The 19,712-nt window shown below is 46.8% G+C and overlaps 1 protein-coding gene across 1 annotated transcript in view; it reads left to right on the plus strand.

Annotated features, from left to right (window-relative positions):
• Positions 1-11,331: 11,331 nt before the first annotated feature.
• HCN4 (hyperpolarization activated cyclic nucleotide gated potassium channel 4) overlaps positions 11,332-19,712 on the plus strand; it is a 166,445-nt gene continuing 158,064 nt past the window's right edge. The window contains exon 1 of the mRNA XM_019499324.2: positions 11,332-11,556. The gene's annotated coding sequence lies outside the window, so the exon portion shown is untranslated. The remainder of the gene's footprint in view (positions 11,557-19,712) is intronic.

Raw genomic sequence — 19,712 nt, forward strand, 5'->3', positions numbered from 1 at the left:
ACATCCTGGGACTTGTTTGAGAAGCATTGGTGGATGCAAGCCAAAGTTTTGTACACTTTGCCAGCTGCGGTATCGCACTGGTGGCTCATGTTCATCTTCGTAGTTAGTCATGACCCCTAAGTCTCTTTCGGTTGTGGTTCTAGCAAATGTAGCACTGCTGAGTCTAGAAGAGGCCTGGATCTGATGTTCTGGTCCCCAGTTTCAGAGAAGAGTCCTGGATCTGAGGTTCTGGTTCCCAGTTTCTTTTCTATAAAACCTCATAGCCACAGCACGATATAACAGAGATAACACTGGCAACAGAATAGATTAATCAGTCCTGGAAAATTGTTGACTTTCTGTTTTCCTCACATCTTTCCTATACAGAATTGCCATGGTTCATCAGGGTGACGCGTGGTCTGGTGCACAGCTGGACTAACCTGAGTGTAGGTGCTAGAGTTGATGAAGACTTTATTTTAATCGAGTGTCACACAACAGCCTCATCTGCTGAGAGAAGGCAGGAAGTGGAAATCCCTAGTGTCTCTCTATTTCCCTGTCTCTTCTAGGCATTTATATATTGAAGAATGAACTAACTGTGTAAAAATTCAATTACTGCAAATAGGGAAGAATCAATAAGGAATGAACAGCCAGCTGCTGCAGAGCAGGGGGCTCATCTCAGCAGTGAAATCCTGACATGCAACATTCAAAAAAAGTATGGAGTGCTCAAATGAGTTATGAAGATTGATATTTATTATGATGATTTTCAATGGAACTACTTAAACAATACCACCCATTTTGTAATAAAACCCTGCTGGCAAAGTCTGATCAAAGAGCTGGAATTGCAGGAAGAGTAACATAAAGATCAGTAAATCAAATGCTGCAAATCATACATGAGGCACACTGCAATTAGGGACAAATTCAAGCAGTGAGAGTGATTGGAAATTACAATCACCATCCCATGCCATGCTTGTGCTGCTACTTCTACCAGAAAATATATGAACCTCCAGTGTCACCCCTAGCGAGGACAAAGACACAGCAGCTGTATTTTACTAAAACAGAGACTACCAACCACTGCTACAGGGATCAGCGGTATTGGCAGGACTGCCAGATAGTGGAAATTTGAGATTCCCACTACCTAGCTAAAGAATGAATTATGGTGCCACTGCTCTGTCCCTCCTATTCAGTGGGATTCACTCTCAGCCAAAATGGAGCATGGTATGTGATCAAGATATTCAGGTTCAGAGCAGCCCAGTGGTGCATGGAGTTGATTACTCACTTCAGGTATAACCAAGGTCTTAACCTGGTAAGTCAGGGCAATTGCTTAGAATGATAAAGACCCACTTATCTTAAAGGCCAGCAATCTGGAAGCAAAACTGACTTCTCCCTTTTCTAACCTCGAGAAATTTTTCCTTTCTCTGGCCCCACCTACCATATTTTTCCCAATAGCCTATCCATCAATGTGCAGTATCTTCTATCCAGATTTCAGGGGCAAACCAGGCTTCTCTGAAAAATAGCATTACATAAATTGAGTGGGCCACAATGGGCTTGGTAAAATAGCTGCAGCTGAAAGCTCCAGTTCCCTGATCTCCAGATTCTGAACCAGGATTTCTCCATCACTCAATAATGTTGAACTAAAGCATTCACATGGTGTCCTTCCCATTCTTCTGGCAGGTCTGGCTCAATATGGACAAGCCATAGCAGCTGGAACAGTCCTGCCTTGAGTACTAAAATTTGTGAAAATGCAGAAACAACAGGGTGTACTGATTAACATACAGCTGTTGGCAATTCATCCACAATGGCTTGACCTTTGTTTTAGGCAGGACATGCTGAATGATCAAATACTCAGCAAAGCACCATGTTTTAGTGGACTGATCATGGACCTGGAGGTTAGGATATTTTGCATTCTAATTTCTGTTCTGCTGCTGCTTTGCTACATGGCCTTGTTTAAGCCTCTTTCTTTGTCCGCTCCCATTTCATAGGTCACATAAACTCACTCTACCAAAGCATCACGTGGACTAACTAGCTAATAGGGCTTCGAAGATGCAAAAGCACATATGCAGGTTTATAATTTGTAGTAAATTGATGCAAATCCTTGAGCAATGTACTGGCAATTCTTCATTGTATGAAAAATACAAAAGAAAACAGAAATATTGGCATATCTTATGGTTGAGGAAGTAGAAGAGGTAGAATAATTTTGATCTAGTTTTATCCGGCCTCAAGAAATCTTCTGGCTGTGTGGCCCTTCTGTAGAGAGCTCTTAGAAGGTAAGAATGGATTTCTTAATGAAGGGGTCCTCAACCCAGCTTGCAGATTTATTTGTTTTTAATCCCTTCACTGCTTCACAAGACACTTCCTTTGGGCCTCAGTTTCCTCATTTATAAGATGAGGATGAGTTGTATGAGGTTATTTTTGTGCACAAATAAGAGCTAAATAAGATCTTCAGTATAAAATAGATTAAGCTTATTTTGGTGGCTTCATAATTTTTAATTCATGTATACTGAGAAACAGCTCAAGGGAAGTTAGTAAATAAATTCTTAGTCATTATTCAGCCTATGGAATGGTTCCATCCAATCCTCTAAAATGCCAGTTTAGGAGTAATATTATTTAGCTATGAAGCATTAATAAAATATGAAAGACCAAAGCTGACATAATCATACATGAAAATCCATACATTATAATTTCTTAAAGATTCTGGCGAATCCCTTGCTTTCATTTTCCTTGCATAATGGAAAGTTACGTGCCAAAGTTGATTGCTAAAGCTTTTCAATTGGCCTTCACAGTTGGCCATCCACTCCATGTGCTTGACAAGGTCTTTGTCATAACCAAAGAAGAGATTGCCATGGAGAATCCCTTAAATTTTACACCGAACAATGGTGCATGCTGAGACCTTGATCTGATTCAATGGGAGCAGTAGGTGCTCAACACCTCTAAAAACCAAGCTATGAAAGTTTAATTGGTGCTGTTGGGAACCCCACACAGTGCAAACATAATCAATACATTTCACAGTGATATGGATCATCAGTGACTCTTGATGTTTAGACTTAGCTACTGGGGACATAGCAACCATCTCTTTGATTTTTGTCTTGTCTAGTCCACACAGGATAGAGGATCAGAACAACTGTATTTACATGGCTTCAGTGCATTCCTCCTTCACACTGACTGTAGGATTAACTCTCCCTTACAATGTGTTCTCGTAACATGCTAACAATCAGCACTGTGTCGGTTGAGTAGAAAGTAGACTAGAGTAGTCTGAATGCAGTGTGCCAATAAGCACTTCACCTGTGTGCTGCATTTGTCTTCTGAGGATCGCTGGTCTAGTTACTAGTACTTCTATCTTATAGGGGCATAAGCATATTGTTTGTGCCATTTGAGTGACTGGTTCATAAGAGTGCAAGGGGCATTAAGACCTTTCACAGTTATTATGTGTGTAGGTTCCTTTTTCGTGTCCTTGTGACAAGGTATTTAGCAGAATTCATAGATTGGTTGGAATCTGAAAGGGTCTGCCCCATGAGTGATTCTGCTGTGGCCTCAAACATGTGACCTCTGGGCTGTCAGCAATGTGCCTTAGTGCCCACATCACCCCAGGCATACACGTAGATATTTTAGGAGCTTCTTCTATTCATGGACAGGAGAGAGGGCCAGGGATAGAGGGGAAAGTGTATTTTCTCATCCCAAGTCATGCATGACTCTAACAGTCCCCTCAAGGCTGAATTTAATCAGAAGGCTAGAGTTGGCATTTAGAAGTGTAAGAGAAATTCAAGAGCAAAGAAGAGGAGATGGCAGGATTTCAACAAGGTGAGGTGGGGGGGAAGAGCTTAGTTTAGTGGTAAAACTGTCATTAGCCAGTCCTAGATATAAGTAATCATTCAGACAGCACCATGTGCAGCTAGATAAGTTATGCAAGATTCAGTGCTCTCTGCTCAAGGCCACATCCTTTGCAAGACTGTACCCAACTGACATAAGACCACCCTGAGCAGCCTAGAACCTCTATCCACATATTTCAAGCCCATGTTTCTTTCTGAAGGCAACTGCCAGGCCTGGAATATCAGGGACAGGTGTAGATCAGACCTGAGTGAGGTGCGTTGTCATTTCTAATGGCAAGGGCTGTTCTTGTAAAGGTAGAGCAGGACCCCCAGTTCTATGTTTTATGAAATCTATTATAGGAGGCATGGCTGAGTGCTTGGACTGCTACTGTGCAATAAGTGCAAGAGCTAAAAATAATTATGAATGGCTACATATTCTCCCAGGCTCAGGTGAACATCTTGAATAGCGCTGAATATAGCACCAGAACATCAACCAAAGGCAGAAGCCCTAGCTTCTAGATAACACTACCCTACCATCAGCTGCTTGACACAGAACCTCGGAGAGAGCTCTCTCTATTAAAATCTTTCTAACTAAAACTTTACTAGAGTGCAGAGACTTTACCTTGTGTCTCCAGCACTCCTGCAGGCTCTCTAGCACACCCTGCTCACATGCTTCTTCCTCATGTGCACAAGAAATCAGATGGTGAAGCCACTCCAAAGGCACCCCTCACTACCACGCCCAAGTTCTCCGTTTCTGACATGGTTGAGAACAGCCGTGGGGGTGCATCCCGGAGCAGCTTCACTGCCACATTTCAAGGACTGGTGCCTGGGAGTGGGAGCAGGTGGGTGGAATGTGCTCAAGAGCAGCTCTTTCTGGTAGCGATGGAGACACTGTAGTTGTATCTATAGGCACATGGCCTCCAGGCATGTCATATAAAAGCAGAGGCATAGCAAGATATTATGGTGCCTGAGCCAGAGGTGGGAGGAGTGAGGGAATTATGCTGACCACTGGATAGCAGGAGCGGGTATGGAGAGAAGGGGAGTAGAATCTTACCTGCCCCTGCTTGCTGCACTCAGGCAACAGCTGCTACAGCTCCTGTTTTAGTAGTGTGAGCTTAGCTTGAGGCAGCTGAAGGACTGGCTTGCTGCACGCTGGTACAGTAGCCCAGCCTGCACGGACTCCGTGGTGGCTGCTTCTGGTGCTCCATTCACTTTACATGACGCGCGTACTCCAAGACACACTTCTGGGCGTGGGGCTGTGCCTGTCCTGGCAAAGCCTCCTAAGGGGTCACGTTCTATTTGCTTCACTCACCTCCTTGACCAATGGATACAATATGAGGTATAAGGTTGTGTCTGTCTGGCTCCTATGGCTGGGCTTCCCCTGCCTGTAGAAAAGACTCCTGGGGGCAGGGGAGCCATACTGGTGCCCGCTCCAAGTTGGAACCTGGGGCTGGTGCCCTGCTTGCCACACCTTAGTTATGCTACTGCACAAGAGGTAGCAGCGTACAGCATTCTGACTTTAGGGAATCAGTCCCAGATATGTAGGGTGTATCCTTCCATATGGGGAATCTTATTGGAAAGTGAGATTTGGCCTGAGGAAAATTTTCACATGCTTCCATGCGAAGCTTAAACTACAATGACTGTCACTGGAACACCAGAGGAAAAGAAAGAATCAGCAGGTCAGAACAGAGGAGCATTGTCTGAGCTGTGCCAGAGCCTGGCTATGAACAAGTACACTGGTTAGTACCGAGGTTCCTTGGAAGTGTTCTGTATGGAGGTCCTGCACCTAAAACGGCAGGGGTTTCAGCAGGATGTGGGTAAGAAGGCTTGGCACAGCTCATGGGCAGATCTATGATTTTGAAAAAGGAGGTGCAGATGATATGATGCATCATCACATATAACACAACACATATTTTCCACAGTTAAAAACTAGTAGTTTTGCTAATAGGCTTGTGCAAATAGGGACCTATATGATTTGGGTTTGGATTCAACCAGTTTGCATGCCAGCAATTCAATTTGGAGCTCCAAATCAGTTTCCCACTTTGATTCAGCTGAATCGGCTCTGAAGCTTCAGAGCTGATTCGGAGATTCGGCGATAGGGTATAATAGGGAATCAATGAAATATCTATAACTTTGTTGTTTTTTGTCCAATTTGGATGAAACATGTACTGATGGTAGCCTCTGCTGAGAGCATAAAGGCTGCCAAGTTTCAAGGAGATAGGTGCTGGGGTTCGGGGGAAACTGCACCCCAAATTCTTGAAAACAAAATCCATGGCACATGTACGTGTTACACTGCAGCAGGGTGAAAACTGCAGAGGTAGTGGCCCCTGGTGAGGCCACAAAGCCTGCCAAATTTCAAGGAGATAGGTGCAGGAGTTTGGGGGAAACTGCACCTCAAGCTGCAGATAAGCAAAACTTGTGACATGGGTGACACTGTGTGTATTAAGGCGCAGTAGAGTGAAAGCTGCAAGACAGCTAGCCCCTGCTGAGGCTACGAGGCCTGCCAGCTGTCGAGGAGATTGGTGCAGGGGTTCTGGGTTCTGGGGCCCTGCACCTCAAGCTGCTGACAGGCAAAACTTGTGACATAAATGACCCAGTGTGTGTTAAGGCACAGTGGGGTGAAAACTGCAGGGATGGTAGCCCCTGCAGAGGCCACAATGCCTGCCAAGTTTCAAGGAGATAGGTGCAGGGGTTTGGGGGAAACTGCACCTCAAGCTGCAGACAAGCAAAACTTGTGACATGGGTGACACTGTGTGTATTAAGGCGCAGTAGGGTGAAAGCTGCAAGACAGCTAGCCCCTGCTGAGGCTACGAGGCCTGCCAGCTGTCGAGGAGATTGGTGCAGGGGTTCTGGGTTCTGGGGCCCTGCACCTCTAGCTGCTGACATGCAAAACTCATGTCATGGGTGCTTGTGCAACTGTGTCTGTCTTGGGGCATGGGGGGGGGGACGGAAACTACAGCAGGCCTGGCTGCTAAGCTCTGCTGCAGCCACAAATCCTGCCAGCTGTTAAGGAGATCGGTGCAGAGGGGTTCTGGGGCCCTGCACCCCTAGCTGCTGACAGACAAAACTTGTGACATGAGTGCTTGTGCAACTATCTCTGGCTTGGGGCAGTTGATTGTCTGTATTAATTGTTTCCTCTCTGTGCTCATCTCCGCTCAATGATTCGCTCCCGTGCTGCCTTTGCCCGGGCAGCTGGTCTTACTCACCAAGGAACCTCGTGTAGACCCTGGAGGGTTCATCGATTACCTTTGGGGTGTCCCCCAAACTCACCTGCCATGACTTTGGATGGTCCTTCAGTGAAGGGGGCCCCCTTTGAGGATGCCTCCAGAGTTACCATGTGTCCTGGTGGATGTCCACGGGGCTCCAACCTCCCCTACACCCTGGCCATGTGCCAACCTTCGAGACAAGCCTCAGGATCTTTTGTGGCTAACCCCTGTTGATGTCTTCCTCGGTTCCCAATTGTCCTCCTTCACAGATGAACGCCTCGGGCTCTGACCAGACCCAGAGGGTCTGGTGACAATCTACCTTCGGGTTTGTCCCTTTCGATGCCCTGCACGTTCTATGACGCATGCTGCCAGTCGTCGCCACATTCTCATGTTGTCCTTCATTTTCAACTGGGGTCTCTAATTCCCCAAACCTGGTATGGTATGCTAGGCTAACCTGCTCTAGGCAGGGAACTAAAACAGATCAGACCAAGGCAGGGAAGCACAAACGGAATACTTGCTACCAGAAAGCCCCACACCATGGGAATAACCCAAAGTGAAAGGAAAAAGGAACTAAAGACAGGACTGCAAGAAAAACATGATGAGAAGAAGAGCAGAGGAGCAACCATGGGGCTGAGAGTCCTGTGCTCCCCTCGCCCTTAATGCCCCTAGACTAGCGCGTTCCCTGGGTCGGGACCCGCGCCTTCATCCCAGCCGGGGATTCTTTTATCTTCTCCAGAATCTGCCTCCACCCTGGGGTCACAGCACCTGCTGCCTCTGGCAGGAGATCCTTCGCTTTTTCTTGCCATTGCCACTGCTGGTCTCACTGACGACTCCTCTGATCCCTGCCGGTCTTCCCCGGCGCAGGGATCTCCCGCAGCCCCTGCTGCCGCCACTGCTGCCGACTTCACTGCCAGCCCCTTTGATCCTCGCTGGCCGTCTCCGGTGTGGGGATCCCCCACAGCCTCTGCTGCTGCTGACCTCACTGCTGGCCCCTTTGATCCCTGCCGGCCGTCTCTAGCATGTGGATCTCCCGCAGCCTCTGCTGCTGCTGCCACTACTGACTGCAGCGGTTGGATGCGCTGCGCCCGGCAGTTCTGCACCGCTCCTCCAGCACTCGGCATCCCCTTTCCCGCACTCCTGGGCCTGGCTTTTATCTTTGCCAGGTAACGCCTCTTTGCGACATCACCCGGCTCCAGCTGGAGATAGGTGTGGCTGATAAACCGCTCAGGTGGTTTTCCCTGGCGCACCTCTTCACTTCTCCAGAGCCCTGCAACAGGTAGGGTTTTTTTCTCTTTTTCCTTCATCTAGGGTCTGCCTGTGGATGAGTCTTCTCCCTTGCCCAATCCTGCGTACCTGGGACACTCTCCTTAGTCTGTGGTTTTGTAGGTGTTAATCTGTGCTCGTTAACTCATTACATTAGCTAGCTACTGTGTATTGAGCTGGTCCCTGAGTGAATCATGATTGTTTGGTAACACAGTAGTTTACCAGCCAGGCCTGCAGTAGCTTCAACCCCTCCCACACCCCCAAGACAGACACAGTCAGTTGCACAAGCACCCATGTCACGAGTTTTGCCTGTCAGCAGCTAGGGGTGCAGGGCCCCAGAGCCCCTGCACTGATCTCCTCCACAGCTGGCAGGCGTTGTGGCCACAGCAGGGGCCACCAGCCCTGCAGCTTTCACCCTGCTGCGCCTTAGCACACACACGTGACATGAGTTTTGCTTTCAAGAATTTGGGGTGCAGTTTCCCCCAAACCCCTTTTCCTATCTCCTTGAAACTTGGCAGACTTTGTGACCTCAGCAAGAGCTACCATTTCTGCAGTTTTCACCCCACTGTGGCTTAACATGCACACGTGACATGAGTTTTGCTTTCAGAACATTGGGGTGCAGTTTCCCAGAAACCCCTGCACCTATCACCTTGCTACTTGGAATACACCATGCTCTTGGCAGAGGTTACCATCCCTACAAGTTTTATCTGAATCAGTCAAAAGACAACAAAGTTATAGCTATTTCATTGATTCCCCATTATACCCTGTGGCCGAATCTCCGAATCTTTTCAGAATTGATTTGGAAACTCTGAATCGATTCAGGAAGCCTAAAGCTTCCCATGATTCAATTCAGATTCATAGATTCGGCCTCCAAATCATCCAAATCATCTCCGAATCCGACTCACGATCCAAAGCTTTGCACAGCCCTAGCTAATAGGCTAGGAAGCTAGAGTTATATTATTCCATTTAAAATTGAAGCAAAAACGAATATAGTTTTATTGGAATGTACATTCATTTGCTATAACACGTTATGTATAAAAGCAACAAACTAGGCAAAAGTAAGAGGTTGCTTCTTTGGTCCTATGGTCATTAGAAGTAAATGTATGTCTCTTTTAGAGTCATGAAGCAAAATCTAACCTTCCTGAACATCTTGACAATGGAATGATTCACTGAAAGTTATTTCCACACCTGAGCTGACTTTCACCTGAGCCAACATTTCCACAACTGAGTCTGAAGGACTGTGAAATAGGAGCTACATTATTAGGAGCAGCTAACAAACAGCAGAATTGCAGAAGGAAGGGTGGTTTGGTTAGTGGAACATCAAAACCATTTGGAAAGGAGAGAGGGTTGTTAACACCGGTGGTATAAAGAGTTTAGAAGGCATCAAGTAGATTATAATGAGCTATGATCCAATTGACTCCCTTATTGCTGCCTGAATAGAAATGCTGGTGCCCCTGCCAGGCAGTTAGTTTTAAACTTTAGGTGGGGCAGGAATCCACCTGCACCCCCCAGGATCCACTCCTGGCGCCTGTTGGGGCAAAAGGTACAACACCTCCCCGTGTCACGCCTAGCTCCAGCTTGTGGTATTAGTCATTCACTCAGATATATTCTTGGATTATAAGGCAGAAGAGGATGCTGTGAGCACTGAATCTGACTCCCTACATAACCCTGGACTTCCCTGAATAATTCCTGCTTCAAGGCCAATAGACAGAGGTGGTTAGCTGTGTTAATCTGAAGTCAGGCAGGAGGCAGGGCAGGGTGGCATGTTAGAGGCAACCTGGTTCAGAGAGGCATGAGCTTTCATAAGTGATTATGAAAAGTTATGCCTCTCTGCACCAGTTAGTCTCTAAGGTGCTGCTCTGACCTGCCTTTAAGTCTGATAGCTATGGTTACATGCAAGCAAAATCTTTTAGAAAAGCATCCAGTCCTGATTGTAATATTGCCAGTGATGGAGAGTCCGCCAAAACCCATGGCAAGTTGTTCCAGTGGTTAGTGAGCCTCACTTTTAACAATGTGTGCCTATTTTCTAGTCTGAATTTACCCAGCTTTGGCTTCCAGTCACTTTGACTGTGAGAGAGAAGGGTCACCTGTTGTGTTTCCCAAATAGGTATTTGCAGATTGTGATCAGATCATCTCTGTGTTAAACTAAAGTAGGTCAAGCTCTTGGAGTCCTTCACTCTAAGCCAGAGATTTTCAACCCCCAGGCCACAGGCCAGATCCAGCCCCTGGCACTGTGTCATCCAGCCTGCAGGCCTCCTTATGGGTCCAGAAATTTGGCAGCAGAGGAGCGGTGGCACTGATATATTGCTGCCAAATATCCAGACCTGTGTGGAGCCACAGACTCTGTACTAGTCCTGGTGTGCCAGGCGGGGCAGTGGTGGGCCAGACTCCAAGGCCCAATCCCAGCATACAGGGCTGGGCAGGGGCAGTGCCAGACCCAATCCTGGCATATGGGGCCCAATCCAGCCTGCAGGCCAGTCTCATGTCACCGAGGGCCAAAAGCTTGAACACCACTGCCGTTTACCATATTTCCCCTTCCTCTTCATGATATATTAAGCCAGATCTGGGGCCCTGTCCTGTCTACTATGTATCATTGGTAGAGCACAAAGCAGCTCTTAAAGCCAATCTAGCCATCACTTGAGGATTGCTCAAGAAGAAGACCAACCAAGCCACCTTCACTCCTTAAACTTTTTGGTTTTGCAGCCAGCACAGCTCAGCAAGACCTGAAAACTTGACTTTCTAGAGTAATCCTATGCTTCCTTCCACCCACCTAGAAAAACTTAAACCCTGTCTGGTGTTGAAAATTGTATATGTGTGTAGCAGGGGTAAAGGGACCCTGTGATTTTAAGAGGAAAAGTTCAGCAGGCAAGACCTGTAAGTTGGAACAGACAGCTGAGTAAGAGCTGGCTGGAAAGAAGCAAGCAGCCCAAAGAAAGTTAAAGAGAGTTACTACAGACCTACAGGAATCTGTCAAGGGCAAGATGCCCAACAATAAGCTACAAGTGAAGGCCATCTGGGAGGACTGCAGCAGATCTGAACAGGCTGAACAATGGGCTAAGCAGAAACCCTTGGATCAGTTAGATGTCTGGAAAGAATAGAGCCCAGAGTACTAGAAGCCAAGCTCCTGAGCTACAGAGCTCAGTCTGGTCTTGAGTTTTGCCAAAGGAAGAGCTCCAGGGAGGTACCCTGGGAGAGAGAGGAACCCAAGTAATATAAGAAGCCAGAGATGCTCCAGGCAGCCAGCAGATCGAGGGTAGGAGTTTGCCAGGACCTGGAGAAACCCAGAAGGGATTCAGGATTTTGTCTAAGTAAGTATCAGCTGGTAAAACATAAATTTTAAAAAATGGTGGCTTGGGAGTGGCTAAAAGGCATGGTTTGGAGACTTCACCATGGGATGCCTGGGGCACTCAGTATCTTGAGCCCTGCATGGGGCAGGGGTACAAAGTGGGCTAAGGCTGAAAGCTACAGCCAGTGACTAAGGCCAAAGGGGCTGAAGCCTGGGCAGAAGGGCCGAGGCTGAGATGGGTGACAGGTTCAGTTTGCAGAGGCTAGTAGCTCTGTAAAACTATGGAGAGTGCTGCTGAAGCACCAGGTGTTCTAGTTAGAGGTCCTAGAGCCCAAGGTCAGATCACTGGATAAGAGTTAGTGAGGGGGAGTTGAAAGAGGACTAAGTCAGAGGGACCCAGAGTTAAAGGAACCTATTTGGCTAGGACTGAGGGGGAGAGGAGCTCCACTCAGGGAATGGATCAGATCCCAATGATGAGCAGGGCAAGGTGAAGCACCCAGACCTCACACTGATCTCTGAGGACAGTCTTTCCAAATGTGTAATCATTTCACCATCAAAGGCATGGCAGGTAAGACAGCAAGGTAACTCTAAGAGGTGCCATGACCAGCCTAAAAGGTTGGACCCTGTTACAGGGTGGCAAACATCTGATCTGAACCTTTTTACCCTCCTGAGAAGCTGAGATTTTAAAAAGCAGCCATAAAACCCCCAGCATTGTTCCCCATTACTCATGAACAGGGAAAAAATGTGTATTTTTATACCCACACATTTCTAAATAAATTCTGTCACCTAATCTTGTTAACTGAAACCTGCAAATCCAAGGAAGTGGAAGTCTACTGCTCCACTGAAACAGAGATTTGTGAAAAGGGTTTTGCAGAACAGTGAGAAACAAAAGTGGCATTAACAGACACAGAAGTGACTAATAACATATATAATTTCTCCTCTAGCAGCATTTTGAACAGCAGGCTGTCATCCATCCATGATGACATGGAGATGCTTAGAGGGGGAAACGGGTGTTTTGCTTTCGTGTTTAAACTAAGGAGCCTCTCACTGGTAAAATATGAAACCGAGATGTCTCCCGCTTCAGCATGCTCTTTGAGTTGACGACCCCAATTCACGTAGCCTCATGTCACAGGGAAGTTGATTCTATGCTTTTGTTCCTCTGGTTTTATGTCTTTTTCCCCAGGCTATTAGTTATCAAGCAATAGTGCTCAAAGGTTGCAATCAGAAAACAATATAATGCAAGCTGCTGCATAAACATGTATGAAAGGAGTGTTTGTACCTTGCTGCAGACTTCCCGTGTGACCTTGGTCATGTCACTGGAGGCTGAATTTAATAAAGGGCTTATGTGCCTAAAAACTAGGTGCTATTGAATGTAATTTAGGTGCCTGATCCATGGAGTGAAATCTAGAACTCTGTATTAGATGTCTGGGCTCCCTATGCAGTGTATGTGGAGTTGCATGCCTTAATAAGATCTAAAAAGAGCCAATCTGCAAAGCAAGGAGCTGCCTAAAGTGAGAATGCTCAGTGTGCAGCTGCCCAGAACTAGCCCATAGGGAAGCATGGAGGAGATGGGGTTGGTATTAAATCCCATTTCAAGATACCTCATAAAGAGCTAGGGCAGCCCCTCCATCCATGTAAGGCTTTCTCTGGTAGCTAGACACCTAAAAACCTGTCCTCTAAAAACTGAGCAGGGCTCATCTTTCCATCTGGAAGATGAGATTCTGCTGCCCTTTTATGTGATATTGTACTAGTAAGAGCACTTATCCTGGAAATGGGAAACCCAGGTGCAAATTCCTCCACTCGCCGAGTGAATCTAAACCCATATCTCCCAAATCCCAGGACAATACACTACCCTTTAAGCAATAGGCTAGGCTGGGCACTCTCAACTCCTCATACTAAAGCTGAACTATTCTGCAGAAAGGGATGCAATATTCGCTGAACTACAGAGACATGAACCCTGGAGCCTAGTGTATAGGGCACTCAGTGGGAAGTGGGGAAGCCTGGCTTCTAGTCCCTGTTCCTAGGACTCTTTCTATATATCCTATGATGTAGCCATTGAATAAAATACAGAAGGAGTCCTGAAAGCAGGGATTGGACTTGCTGCATATTACACCCCCTTTACACCTAACTAGGCAGGATATAGGGACGTGGAGTCACAGGCTCAATATTAGTTTTTCCAGTGGCTTCACTGGAATAGGATCTAGCCATAATAGAGCAGCTGAAAGGGAAGGAACACACGGCCAGTAACACAATGCTGTCATTCAAGACAAAATTGTACTGTGATGGACTGGTACTAAAGCACTGGCCTCAGGCTTCTGCTGATCTCTGTTGAAATTCCCATGCAGAGGTCAGCTGTGTCAGAAATAAATGGGAACATAATCTATGGAAATTAATAAATAAGAAATTCTTGGGAGCAGCTGCAAAATTAGCAGAACATGACATAGCGCAAAGAGCATTAGTCCTGCTCTTCCCACATAGAACAGAACTGAGGGACTCTGAGCTCATCTGACTATAACCCAGGTCAAACCCTACAATGATACTATGTGGTACCTTTATACAACAGACTCTGTCCCTTTGCCTGCCTGCCAGAGAGCCAATGAGTTACAGGTTGCGTGTGTCTGCATGTTTTGCTGCCCCTCGGTTGAGATCAGGGCCCCATTGGGCAAGCTGCTGCTATAGTAAGAGGCAATCCTTATCCCAAAGACCTTGCAGACTAAATAGACAAAACAAAGGTCTAGGGAAGCAAGGCACTGAAATAAGAGGTCCCAGTTCACACAGTAGTATAATGAATAAGGATTTGGGTTTGCATTTTCTGCATGTAAGACCTGTCTTTATCTCTGTCAGGGGCAATGCTGTGTTCCTCACCCCTTTCCAAATAGTCTGCCATTCAGTCCTGGAGAAGGAGGCAGAAAGACCAAATCTTCTATTACTATTCAGCTCTTTGAGCACTGCTGTAGTATCAAAAGCATCATTTTTTTAAAAGGGAGGATGTATTCTGCCTTTCACCTTTCTCAATGCTCTATTTTTGCTGAACCTTTTAAACAAGACAGTTCTCCCTTGTGAGGAGATACAGCCTGGAAAATATCCACAGGATCACTCTAAATTGGTTCTGCTCTTTCCCAGCAGGGAGGTCCCAGAGGGTGGTGATAAGTCATGTGCTCATTGTCTCCTTGGGACATTTCCTGTGGGGTCCCCCAGGGCTCCATCTTGTCTCTCCTCCTGTTCAATGTGTGTATAAGGCTGCTGGATGAGCTTGTGCAAAGATTTGGAGTGGGATGCTATAGTATGCTGATAGGCAGACAAGGTTCTTTGGGTGAATCTGATATCTTTTATTAGACCAACTTAAATAGTTGGAAAACAATTATTAAGCAAGCTTTCGGGTTCAAAAACCCTTCGTCAGGCTAAGGAAGTTTCAGCAGTTGGTGTGTGCTCTTCCTGGATGGAATCAACCTACACCCCTATAGTATGCTGATGCACCTCTACCTCTCTTTTTCAACTGACTCTGCTCCCACCCACAGTCTCAGTCCAATCCCCGTGCCTGGCTGCCAATGGGGATTGGTTGCAGGTGAACTAGTTCAAATACCTGCATCTTCACGGGACGGTGGTGGCTAGGAGTGCTTTTCACCAACTCCATCTGGTGAGAAGGTTGCAACAATGCAGCCCTTTCTTTCAGATTCAGATCTTGCTACCATCATGCATGCTTACATAACCTCAAGGTCAGACTACTGCAATGTGCATAGGGCTACTCTTGAAGACCACCTGGACATTGCAGTTGGTGGCAGCTGACCTTCTGACAGGGGTGGGTCACCAGGAGCATGTAACTCCACTGCTTCAGAGTCTACAGTGGCTTCCAGTAGCTTTCCAGGTACAAGTTGAGGTGCTGTTTGTGACCTGTGAGGCTCTGAATGGTTTGGGTCCTACATACCTAAGGGACCACCTTCTCCTTTATGCCACATCACAATACCTAAGGTCAGCCGAGAGCAACCTCCCACAGGTACCATGAGTGTGCCAAGTCCAGTTGGCAAAAACACTTGGGAGGTAATTCTCAGCACTTGTTGCTCAGCTCTGGAGCTCCCTCTCTCTTGAGGCCCGCCAAAGCATGAGCCTGGACATCTTTTGAAAGAGGTTCCTATTTGGGCAGGCATTTAGAGAACAAAGCTAGGCTGTTGTATTGTTTAGGGATGGTCTCTGTTTTATGTTGATATTCTAGTTCCCTTGTTAGTGGTTTTGTTCTTTTGTGGTTCTCCTGTTTTATAAGCTATCTTTTCTCTTATTGTAAGCCTTTGTTAGGAAGGGTAACATATAAATGGAATGAATAAATAAATAAAATGTCAGCCTAGCAGATGAAAAGAGAATGGCTGGAAAAAGAGGTGTAGAATTGAAATGCTTAAGTTCCTTCAGGGCAGTTCAAATTTAACATGCACATATACATGCACATAAAACACGGGAACAGGTTCCCTGGAGACATTGTAGAATCTCTGTCCCTGGAGGTTTTTAAGACCCGGCTAGACAAAACCGTCAGCTGGGATGATATGGTTGGGGAGGATCATACTTTGAGCAGGGGGTTGGACTTGATGCGACCTTCTGAGGTCCTTTCCAACCCTCATTTTCTATTATTCTATGCCCAGAGATGCCCTCCTTGCTCTTCTATTTCCTCCTGTTGTCCCCCATCCTTCAGTGTCTCCCAGTTATTTCTTTCTCTTTAGCTCCTCCCATGCCAATGAAACCCCACCTAAAATGAAACAAAGAGCAGGCAACCATGCTTTGCTTATTTATTTACTTATATATTTGCTTATAACCAACCACTCTATTTGGTCTGTCCCAGGAGTGTCAAACATACAGCCCAGGGATCCAGCCCATGAAGCCATACGATCTGGCCTGTGGGTCACAGGACCGACCCCACGCACCAGTCCTGGCCCTTGTGCTTATTCAGTGTGTGGGCTGGACCTGATGCTGTGCACCCTGAACACAGCACAGGGAGCTAGTACAGGGCTTGTGCTGTATGTAGTGCCCCACTAGATTGGACCCCAAGCCAGTGTCGGGTCAACCTGCATGCTGTGCACAGCACGCACCCTGTGCTGGTTCCAAATGCCATGGGCACAGCAGCTCTAGGGCTAGCACATGCTGTGCACATGCTGGACCCAGCACCTGCAGGCACTGCCCAGGGGGTTGGTCCTGGTCTGGCACACAGAAGTAGCCCAGCAACCCTCATCCAACCTATGGTGATGGATGAGTGTGATACTCCTGCTCTTTCTCTTTGTCTGTCTCCTCCATTTAGACTGTTAGTTCTTTGGGGCAGGGATAGGTTCTTACTCTGTCTTTGTGCCCTGAATACTGGAGTCCCTAGAAGCTACTCAAATACAAATAATTAACAATGGTAAAAGAAAACGGGCTCATTTGAGACCCAGGGCCACACAATTCCCAAAGTTTGGGGTGTTTGAATCCAGGATTTAGGTCTGGGCCTGTCAAATACACGTTCACAAACCAGACATACTGTGAAAAATCTCTACGTTAAAAGGATGAATAGGATGGCTTTGTTGTGGTGAATGGGTTACTTACAGCATCACTGAAGGGCGGGCCTGCTAAGAGCAAAGCCCTGCCACAGTAGGCCATTATTTTTAATCCCCGAGAGTCCTTTGTAGTCTTATCAACTGAACCCTCTTCTCTTTCCTTTACTTATCTCCTGGCTCACTGAAGCTCGGCATTGCTTACAGTCACAGCACCTGCTGCTGAGCAACCGACATGATGGTGGCACAGAATGCTCTCTTCTTACCGTAGATAATAGGGTGTTGGAGGGTTTCTTTCCTTGAAAAATGGTGACTCATAGCTACTATTGGCTCACTGCTGGCAGGGGTAGCAAAGGGGATACGGCTAGTGCCTAGAGGGGGACACCTGTTTCCAGTACTTTACAATTGTTCAGACCTGCTAGGCCTAACTGGCATTGCAGCCCTTCTAGTTTCATGATTCAGACATGAAAAAAATCAAAGGATTGTCCCCATAAATCATGAGATTTAAAAAAAAAAAATCTATGACCTTTTTTTGATCTTCTTATGCTTTATGAACTTCCCCAGGCCCTCTCGAGTGCATTTGTGAGATAATCAGTTGTGTCTGCTCTTCCAGATATATTGAGCAAGGTGATTTGGGCTCTGCAGTACTGTAGGAGCTCTTATACCACATCTGCTCATCTCCTTCCCAGCAATTACTCCTTCCCCCAAACCTCCAAATCAATCTGGTTCTTCTAGCCCCATGTCAGTTCTGCTTCTACATCAGATCCACTTGTTGTTCCAGCATTTGCTTCAGTTCTGCTTCTGGATCAGTTCTTCCCACCCCCCAGTCCATACATCTGGCTGGCCCACATCCAGCTCCCTGCACCTCAACTCCTTCCTCCGTTCCGGGCAGTCCCCCATTGGTACTCTCCACACCTCCTTTATAAACTGTGTTGCTAGGGAGAGAGCACAAGATGGAGCCTGACTATGTAGCCTGATAGTTGTGGCGCTCAGCTGAGGGCTGGGAATCCTGGATGCTGGTCTCAGCTTGGCAATTGTACGTTAAACAGTAATTGGTTAAAAAGTGTCTCACTCAGCCTAGCCTCTCATGGCGCTTTTTTGGGAGGCAGGAAATGTAGGTTCAAACTCCATCAGGCAGAGGAAGACCTGGTCTCCTATGTCCTGAGTGAGCACTCCAACCTTCAGGCTATTAAACAAATCACTAATACCACCTCCTTCTCTGGTCACCACTCCTTAACAGAAAATGGTGACCCCTGCTCAGTTCTCTGAAAGAAGAGTTGTAGGCACCTACCTTCTGGACACTGGATCTCAAATAGATGGAGTCACCTGCCTGAAATCCTGACTCACTGGAGAGAGATGATATTTTGGACAGGTGCCTCTGCTCAGTGTTTTCTATTGGTTAGCTCTAGAGAGCTCCCCACTTGGTGTGCTTGCTGTTCTGGATTTCATACTGAGACATGTAGGGCGTGTCCAGATGAGCACACATACAGACGTTCCCCGTGGGGGGAGTGGGGATGTGGGGGTTGACACTGGGAGATCCCAGCGTCAAAAAAACCTGCACCTTAAAAAAGTGGGGCGGCACACATGGCAGCAGTATGCACTACCAGAGCCTGGCTGGCTGGAGCCACACTCCAGCTGCTGGCGAGGCTCTATGCTGCCGGATTGCCATGGTTGCAGCCCTTGGAGACTCTCAGGGCCCCAGGTAAGGTTGCTGGGGCCAGCCCAGGTGCTGGCCCCAGCCTTTCCTACCCCACCCAGGGCAATGAGCCGCGCGTAAGAGAACGGATGCACAGGTGTTTTCTGGGGACAAGCAGCGGTGACACATATACCTGCTCATGGGGATGCACCCTTATTCTCCATGAACTATATAAGGGACCTATATGCTTAACTCTGAGCTTTGGACATCACTTGTGGCGCCAGACACCCAAACTTTAGATGTTGCAGCACCTAAACTAAGTCATACAGTTGGAAGGAACCTCAATGCTCATCTAATGTAATTCACAGCTTGTGAACACATATGTCCTTTACTAAACCTAGCCTTTAGTGTCTTAGTTCCCCATCCATACAAAGGGATTAGTAGCACTGCCCTACCTCCTGGAGGGCTTGTGATAATAAATACATTAAAAGTCTTACTTAGAGGATTGTATCTTTGCAATTACCCCTGTATGGAGAAGTAGACAGAGGCACCTGCCTGAATGGCTGAATTCATTCATTGAGAATGATGAAGGGTTAAACCAACTCTGCAAGAATTTAAACCTCCGATAGCCAAGGTCCCAGGCATTTCAAATCTGAGGCCTGCTTCTGCTTCCAATGGATCCAGCGGCATAAGTCCCACTGACTGGGGCCCTTACCAATAAATAGAAATCGATGCAGCTCATATAAAGGGAAGATATACTGATAGAGGACAAGTTCATGTCTCACCCCCTCATGCCTGGTTCCAATGAAAGGTGTAGGGTTGGTCGGTCCCCAGATCATATTTTGAAATACAAATTTGATGATTAACCTAGTGGAATGCAAGTTTACGTGAGTGCTTCACTACAACTACTCGGAAACTAGTCACTAAAATTTAGGTCAGAAGTTTCAAAGCTACCTTGGGGATTTAAACACACACACAACCCCCATGAATAGCAGTTGTGGCCAAATCCTGCAGTCAACTAAATCTCAGCCTTAG

Source organism: Alligator mississippiensis, chromosome 11 (assembly GCF_030867095.1).
Source record: "Alligator mississippiensis isolate rAllMis1 chromosome 11, rAllMis1, whole genome shotgun sequence".
NCBI lineage: Eukaryota > Metazoa > Chordata > Crocodylia > Alligatoridae > Alligator > Alligator mississippiensis.